This window comes from Mirounga leonina, unplaced genomic scaffold (assembly GCF_011800145.1).
Source record: "Mirounga leonina isolate KUSES-001 unplaced genomic scaffold, KU_Mleo_1.0 Mir_125, whole genome shotgun sequence".
Lineage (NCBI taxonomy): Eukaryota > Metazoa > Chordata > Mammalia > Carnivora > Phocidae > Mirounga > Mirounga leonina.
In genome coordinates, this window is record NW_023270305.1 from 78,088,248 (window position 1) to 78,095,569 (window position 7,322).

General features: G+C 41.0%; 1 pseudogene; it reads left to right on the forward strand.

Annotated features, from left to right (window-relative positions):
* The first annotated feature begins 225 nt into the window (after nt 1-225).
* Nucleotides 226-738, forward strand: LOC118007482 (annotated as a pseudogene).
* The last annotated feature ends 6,584 nt before the right edge of the window (nt 739-7,322 follow it).

Here is a 7,322-nt window from a genome sequence, read left to right on the forward strand (position 1 = left end):
TGTCCTGAGAATTTTCCTACCTTACTTAATTCTATAGCCCCAGCATATGGACAGTACTTGTCACACAATAGGCACTTAATTATTGCTTGTTACATGAATGCTTAATAAATATCAAACCTAAGCTGCCATCTTGCATCCCCGTGCGTGTGCACCTAATCTCAGCTGGTTTGCCCGAGACCCCCTGAGCGCCAACCCTATTCCCCCGCGTGGTCCCATTTCCTCTCCAACAAGATGAAAGAAACTATCATGAACCAGGAGAAACTCGCCAAACTGCAAGCACAAGTGTGCATTGGTAGGAAAGGAACTGCTCACCAAAAGAAGGTGGTTCATAGAACGGCTACAGCAGATGATAAAAAACTTCAGTTCTCCTTAAAGAAGTTAGGGGTAAACAATATCTCTGGTATTGAAGAAGTGAATATGTTCACAAACCAAGGAACAGTGATCCACTTTAACAACCCAAAGTTCAGGCGTCGCTGGCCGCGAACACTTTCACCATTCAGGCCATGCTGAGACAAAGCAGCGGACAGAAATGCTACCCAGTATCTTAAACCAACTCGGTGCAGGCAGTCTGACTAGTTTAAAAAGACTGGCTGAAGCTCTGCCCAAACAATCTGTGGATGGAAAAGCACCACTTGCTACCGGAGAGGATGATGATGATGAAGTTCCAGATCTTGTGGAGAATTTTGATGAAGCTTCCAAGAATGAAGCAAACTGAATTGAGTCAACTTCTGAAGAACATAAAACTTGAAGAAGTTACTGGGAGCTGCTATTTTATATTATGACTGCTTTTTAAAATTTTGTTCGTGGATCTGATAAAATCTAGATCTCTTAATATTTTTAAGCCCAAGCCCCTTGGACACTGCAGCTCTTTTCAGTTTTTGCTTATATACAATTCATTCTTTGCAGCTAATTAAGTTGAAGAAGCCTGGGAATAAAGTTTGAAACAAGGTTAATAAAGTTCTTTGCCTAGGAATGAATGAATGAATGAATGAATGAATGAATGAATGAATAAATAAATAAATAAATAAATAAATAAATAAATAAATAAATAAATATCAAAACTAAGTTTACAGAACCACTAAACCAGCTGTGAAAAAAATCTTAGCTAGTCTGCACTGACTAATGAGGAATGTAGTTGCCTCCCTAATAAATACATTACTCACGTAGCAGACTCGGGACCAGAACTTGGATCACTGCAACCTGGCTGCTTCCCCATGTTGTCTGTCTTCCTCCCCCAAAGCTGTCTCTCATACTTGACTTCACATTTCCTTTAGAGTCAGTTCGTGTCTGAGCTGAGCTGTGGTGTGAAGTGGATCAAACATTTGTGTGCTAATTCAGAAAGTTGGGTCAGTAGTGATTGCCTGAAATGCCAGGCATTCTAGAACTGTGCCAGGGTTTAGAAAGAGAGTCCCAGTGCTGGGTGATGATGAATACCACGTGAGGGTATGAGTGTGTTGGTGGTTGTGCCGGATGTTCAAGTGCTACACATGAAATTTAAGTAAGTCCCTGCTTGTTGAGCACCTGCTTTGTGCAAGCCATTCCAGAAGATGCTCAGGGTAGGGGTGGCATTTAAAAATTAATGAGGAGTTTACCTAGGATCAAATATTAACCAAGCAAGAAAATCGTTGTGATTTCATAAAAAGTCAGGGACTCTGAAAAGAGATGTGGCACCCAAAGACCTTAGTTTGAGTTAAGAAACAGCCATCTAGCTGGTGGGCAACACTGGGCATGTCATTTAACCTCTCTGAGCCTCAGCATCTTTATCTGCAAAAGGTATTAAGGGAGAATGCTTTCAACAGTCAATAATAAAACACAAAAATCACTTAAATAATAATTTGTTGTCTCATTTAACCAGAAGTGAGGAAGTAGGTCATTCTAGAGTTGGTGAACTCAGTAGCTTGTTGATGATGTGAGGACCCTGGGCGCCCCCACCTTGCAGCCCTGCCATTCTCAGGGTGTCAGAAGTGCCTCCGCAGGAATCACAACATGGCTTCACCAGCTCCAAAAATTCAATCCTCACACCACAGTGTCCCAGAGTAAAAAAAAATGGGGAGGAGATGGTCAGTATTCACCCGTGCATTTGCATTATCATTTCCCCAAAGTCTCCTTTTTGTCACATAGGCTGGAACTAGGTCCCAGTACCTGATACCCTAGGTCTGCCCATGGTAAAGGGGAGGCGGGTCTGGCATGACTGATTTTGGTGAGCAGAATTCATCCCCTGGGCCCCAGGTCAACACTGCCACACACCTGAATGAAATCCGGACTCCGACAGTAAGGAAGGAAGGAATTAGGACTCGTCAGGAAACCAAGTGGCCTGCTACAGAAACCTCACCTGCAAATCTTTTGTGAGGCTTGAAGTAATGGGAATGAAAGTGCACTTTGTAAACTATAAATCACTGTACAGCTTAAAGTTATTATTTCTGTCATAATTATATTTGCTAACAGCAAGTGTTCTCACCTGGGGCATTTTGCCTCATTTCTTCACTGTGAGGAACTTCGTAATAATGGGTTATCCAGGAAAGGGAAAAATACCAACTTGTCTCCAAGTTCCTGAACTTAGGTAAATATAGCTGGTAGCTCCTAAAATTAAAATATCTATGCACTTTCTCCAAGGGAATGAATGTTTCCTGTTAGTTAGAATTTGAGAGGGTAATTGAGATGAGGGCTGAGGACCAATGAGGCAGAGAGCTCCAAGTGGACAGATGCCATCTGGGGTAGCTGCCTCACTCCCCCCAAATTGCTTTTCACTGGAAGCATCCCCATATACACATGTCTATACCATGTGGTCCTACCCTACTGGTCAGAAGGGATTGGTCCAGAGGAGGACCCCAGACTGACGCTGGATCAGTCATATTCTCTCTGCGATGAAGTTTGGAATAGAAACACAAACCTGGAGCTGCCAAGTGGAATACCCTGAACACAGGGCTCTGGTGAGAAGGCCCCCAACTTCCAGCTCCTGAAATGCTTAGCACTACCATGGGCCACTAGATGCCATAGGTTACTACAGTACCTTACCTAGGAGGATATCAATTTCAAAGCAAACAAGACATTTTCCCTTCCTTCTTGATGCCTCCCCTTGATCTTTTCCATCACTGACCACTAACCTGCTAGTATGGACAGCTATTCTTTTCCTACCTTCTGAATTTCAAAATTTTATGTCCTCAAGAAGGAAGAGAAATTTTTCTTCTTCTAATGAGTCATTATTATTATACAAACCTGATCTTATTCATGCCAACTTAAAATAATACCCCATCAATACCCCATCCTTTACCTATACGACCTTCTAGAAACTGCCCCATTTCTTTATTCCTATTCACAGCAGAACCCTCAAAAGATCGCCTCTACTTGCTACTTCACTTCCCCTTCTCCTATTCCCTCATGAACCCACTCCAGTTAGGCTTCTGTTCTTATCACGATGCCTAAGGTGGGCTTGTCAAGGTCATTAGCAACCACAGCTCCATTAGACCTAATGTCAGTCTTCAGATCTCTGTAGGGAAGCCAAGCAGCGGCATATGGCACTTGAAAGAGTATCTCCACTGAGTTCCAGCATGCCATTTATAACATTCTCTTTTGACTTTACTGCCCCATTCTTTTCTGTCTCTTTTACTGTTCCTGTTCTCTTTTCCTACTTCCCATTTTGAAGTGGCTCATGGCTTAGCCCTTGGACCTCTTCCTCCTAGGCCCCACCACCCAGGTGGTCTCACCCAGTCATGGCTCAGCCCTTGGACCTCTTCTCTTCTCTTTCCACACCCACTCCTCAGGTAAAGTCTATACTGGTATCTCCCAAATGTTCACGTATACAGTTGTCAATCCACATCTCCAGGTGAATGTCCTATTAGCATCTCAGATCTAACAGGTTCTCTGGCAAACTCTTGATAACTCTTCCACAAAATTGCTCCTCTTATAGTCTTCCCTGTCTCCACAAGTGGCAAGTTGACTCTGCCAGTTTTCAGACAAAAAACCTTGATATATCTTTGTCATATCTACATCCACTCCATCTAAAACCAAATTATGTTGGCTTTACATTCACAAATGCCCAGAATCTGACAATTTCTTATCATCTTTACCACTAACACTTGACTCTAGGCCATTAACATTTCTTACATAAATTATTGCAATAGATTCTTCACTGTCTCTTTTTTTTCTACCGTAGGCCTCTTACAATCAACCCTAAGGCCCAAAACATTCCTTAAAATTTGTCAGATTATGTTAATCTTTGCTTAAAACACCCAAATTTCTTCCCAGCTCACTCAAAGTAAAAGACGAAATTCTTACACGACCTACAAGGCACTACTTGATCTGGCCCCCTCTTCTACTTCTCTGTCCTTATCTACTACCATGTCCCTACTACCCATTCATTCTTCTCTGGCTTCTTTGCCTTTACTCAAATATACCACAAATTCTCCTGCCCCAGGGCCTTTGCACTGTTTTTTTGTTCTTCTACCTGGAACATTTTGCCTGTTGTTGGAATAATCCATTCCATCACTTCCTTCTGATATCACTCAAATATCCACTATCCTATAGGCATTCTCTGTCAACCTTTGAAAATCTCATATACCATTAACTGTTAGTATTTAATATTACAGGGCTGCCCCTAAAGTTTGTGGGGCCCTGGACAATCTATCTTTGTTAGTGTCCCTGTCCACATAAACAATCTGACTCACCCAAAATTGGCATGTCACAGCCATTTTAACAGCCCAACCCATGCAACCCCTTGAAAGATACACTGCCATGACAGTGGTACCCTCCTAGAATCAGAATCTGGCTATAAGGCCCTATGATGACCCTATACATGTAAGTCACAGAACTTCTCAGGGAATTTGGCCCATCCTATGCAAGAGATAGGTACCCAGAGAGTGCCCCAGAGTGGGGAGATGGGGTCAAAGTCTCTTTTCAAATTTGAAACATCCTAGGTAGATGGCACTGCCAGGCCCAGCTTGACCCAGACACCACAGGGACTTGCAGAATTTTAAGAAACCCACTCAAGAATGCAGAGCTCCCTAAGATGCTAAACCCAAGTCAGGCATTCCACTTGCCCACTTCTAAAGGCAATTTTCTCTATATATATTTTTTCTCTCTGTCTCTGTCTCTCTCTCATACACTTACACACACACGCACACACACGCATGCACGCACACACACAATACATATACTCAATGTCCCAAAGATTTACTATCAACTCCTAAAACACTATACATTTATTCACGTAATTATTTATTTTGGATCCAACCATACCATAATGATTTTGGGCAAGGGTCTTTTCTGTTTTACTCACTGATGTAATCCCAATGAACAATAGCACCAGACTTATGGTAACTGTTCAATAAATAGTTGTTGAATGTGCAAATTAATGATTGAATGCTGTCTCCAAAATATGTCTCTCTAAGGATATATGTCCCCAATATGGAAAAGGATTTTACTGTATTTGTCTTGCTTTTTTTGTTTACAAACACTACCACATCTCAGATCACTTAGAAATGATCCATTTTCAGTTTGAATTTTACTGTTGAAATTAGAGGGGTATATTTTTAGATATGGGAGCAGTGGCTTTGGGCTCAGACACAGAGTATTTTGTTGTAGTGACCGGGACATGTCATTAGAGGTACAGAAAGAGACAAGGCATCATGCAGGAAAATGGGAGCACATTTCAGAATGACTTATGCGTTTGATTTGGAGATTTTGGAGAAGGGACCTTCAGGGGTAGCTCTGGTCACTGAATGAAACAAGGCTTGTGAGATATTATAAGCATGCTGAATTGAGTTTTCAAAGCTAGTAATAAAAGGGCAGTATTTTCTTGTGTAGATTGTTTTTATTGATCTGGGGTCTGATATTACATTGACATTTCTATTTGAGGGGCAGGTTCCTGCACACTGTTTGAGGACTTTCCACGTCCCAGTGTGCTTATTCTTCTTTCCCCAAAGGGGCTGACTGTCCCAGGAACAGATGAAACATTGGAACAACAAGTGGCCTACCCCCCTCCATCATACCCCACAGCTGGGCAAGGTCCACCCCAGCTTTTCCTGCCATTCAGTCCTGGTTTCCCTGCCCTCTCTAGGGTGGCAAGGCATGGTGGGTACCGCCCTGCAGCCGACCTGCTCCTTCTCTCCCTGCAGAAGGTCACTGTCTGCCCGAGCACCTGCCATGTCCCAGCTAATTGTGGCTGAGCCCTTAGGTAGCACCTGTCACATTTCCTTGCTTTCTGTCATTATTATTATAATTTAAAACAAACAAACAAATAAAACAGGAAATATATAAATACATGAACATCAAAATTGTGTTTGACACTCTTTTTCTCAGAATTCAAGGAAATATCATAATGCTGAGACTTTGAAATATACCAACCATTTACTAGAACAGTATTTTCAAAGTGTGCTCCATGATAAAATAACTTTTCAGAATATTAATAGGTATTACATAAATACAGAATCAAATACTAGTAGATGTTATACAAAGAGTGGGTCAGGGAAGAGGAAAACCCTAGCATGAAGAAGATTTCTTTAGCATAGGGCCTATGCAGTTCTTGCAACACTCTTTGGTCAGTGCTGTTGAAGAGAAGGATAGCTTGGATAAATTCTGCATCAATTAGCATAGCATCTAATTTAATAGCAACCCAGAACCATATACATACTTCCTTTGTCTCAACTGACATTAAAGACTCTTTTAGTTAGAAACGTATATTTAAACACACAAGGAAACAAAGGACCAAAAATGGTTTGAAAGGTGAATTAATTTTTTTTTTTTAATTTAGAATACCTCCCTTTTCAAGTGTGAGAATCTCAAAGGAAAAAGGTTAATTGATGTTGCAACCCCATTTCATGATTCTTGTTTTCCTTTGTTGGAGATACCAGCAAACACTAATGCAGCATCATATGTACTGAACTGGTAAAAAGGAGGTAAAATCAAAATGACAAAGATAAGACAGGGGCAGAGAAGTGAACTGGAAAAAACTTTTACCTTCTCCACCCAAGATATGACACGGGCCGCCTATTGTTCATAATAACCTGTATTTGCCTTAATAAGATGCAATAAATCTAACGGAGAATCCCACTGAGAGCAACAGTTGAAATTTAAAGAAGAAAAAAAGAAACAACTAGGGTCTAATGGATTGATACAAGGAAAACATTTGTCTATACTCTGCTCAAAATATGTGGGTGGGCATGTGAAAAAATCAAACCAATAAATATATCTAAATCAAGAAAGCTGCCATTTGTTAAATTTTGTTTCTTATTACATTTACAAATGCATGCTTGTTAAATAGCCTCTAGGCCCATGTTAATATAAAGATTGAAAGCATAAATTATTCAAATAAAATTACCTAAGTG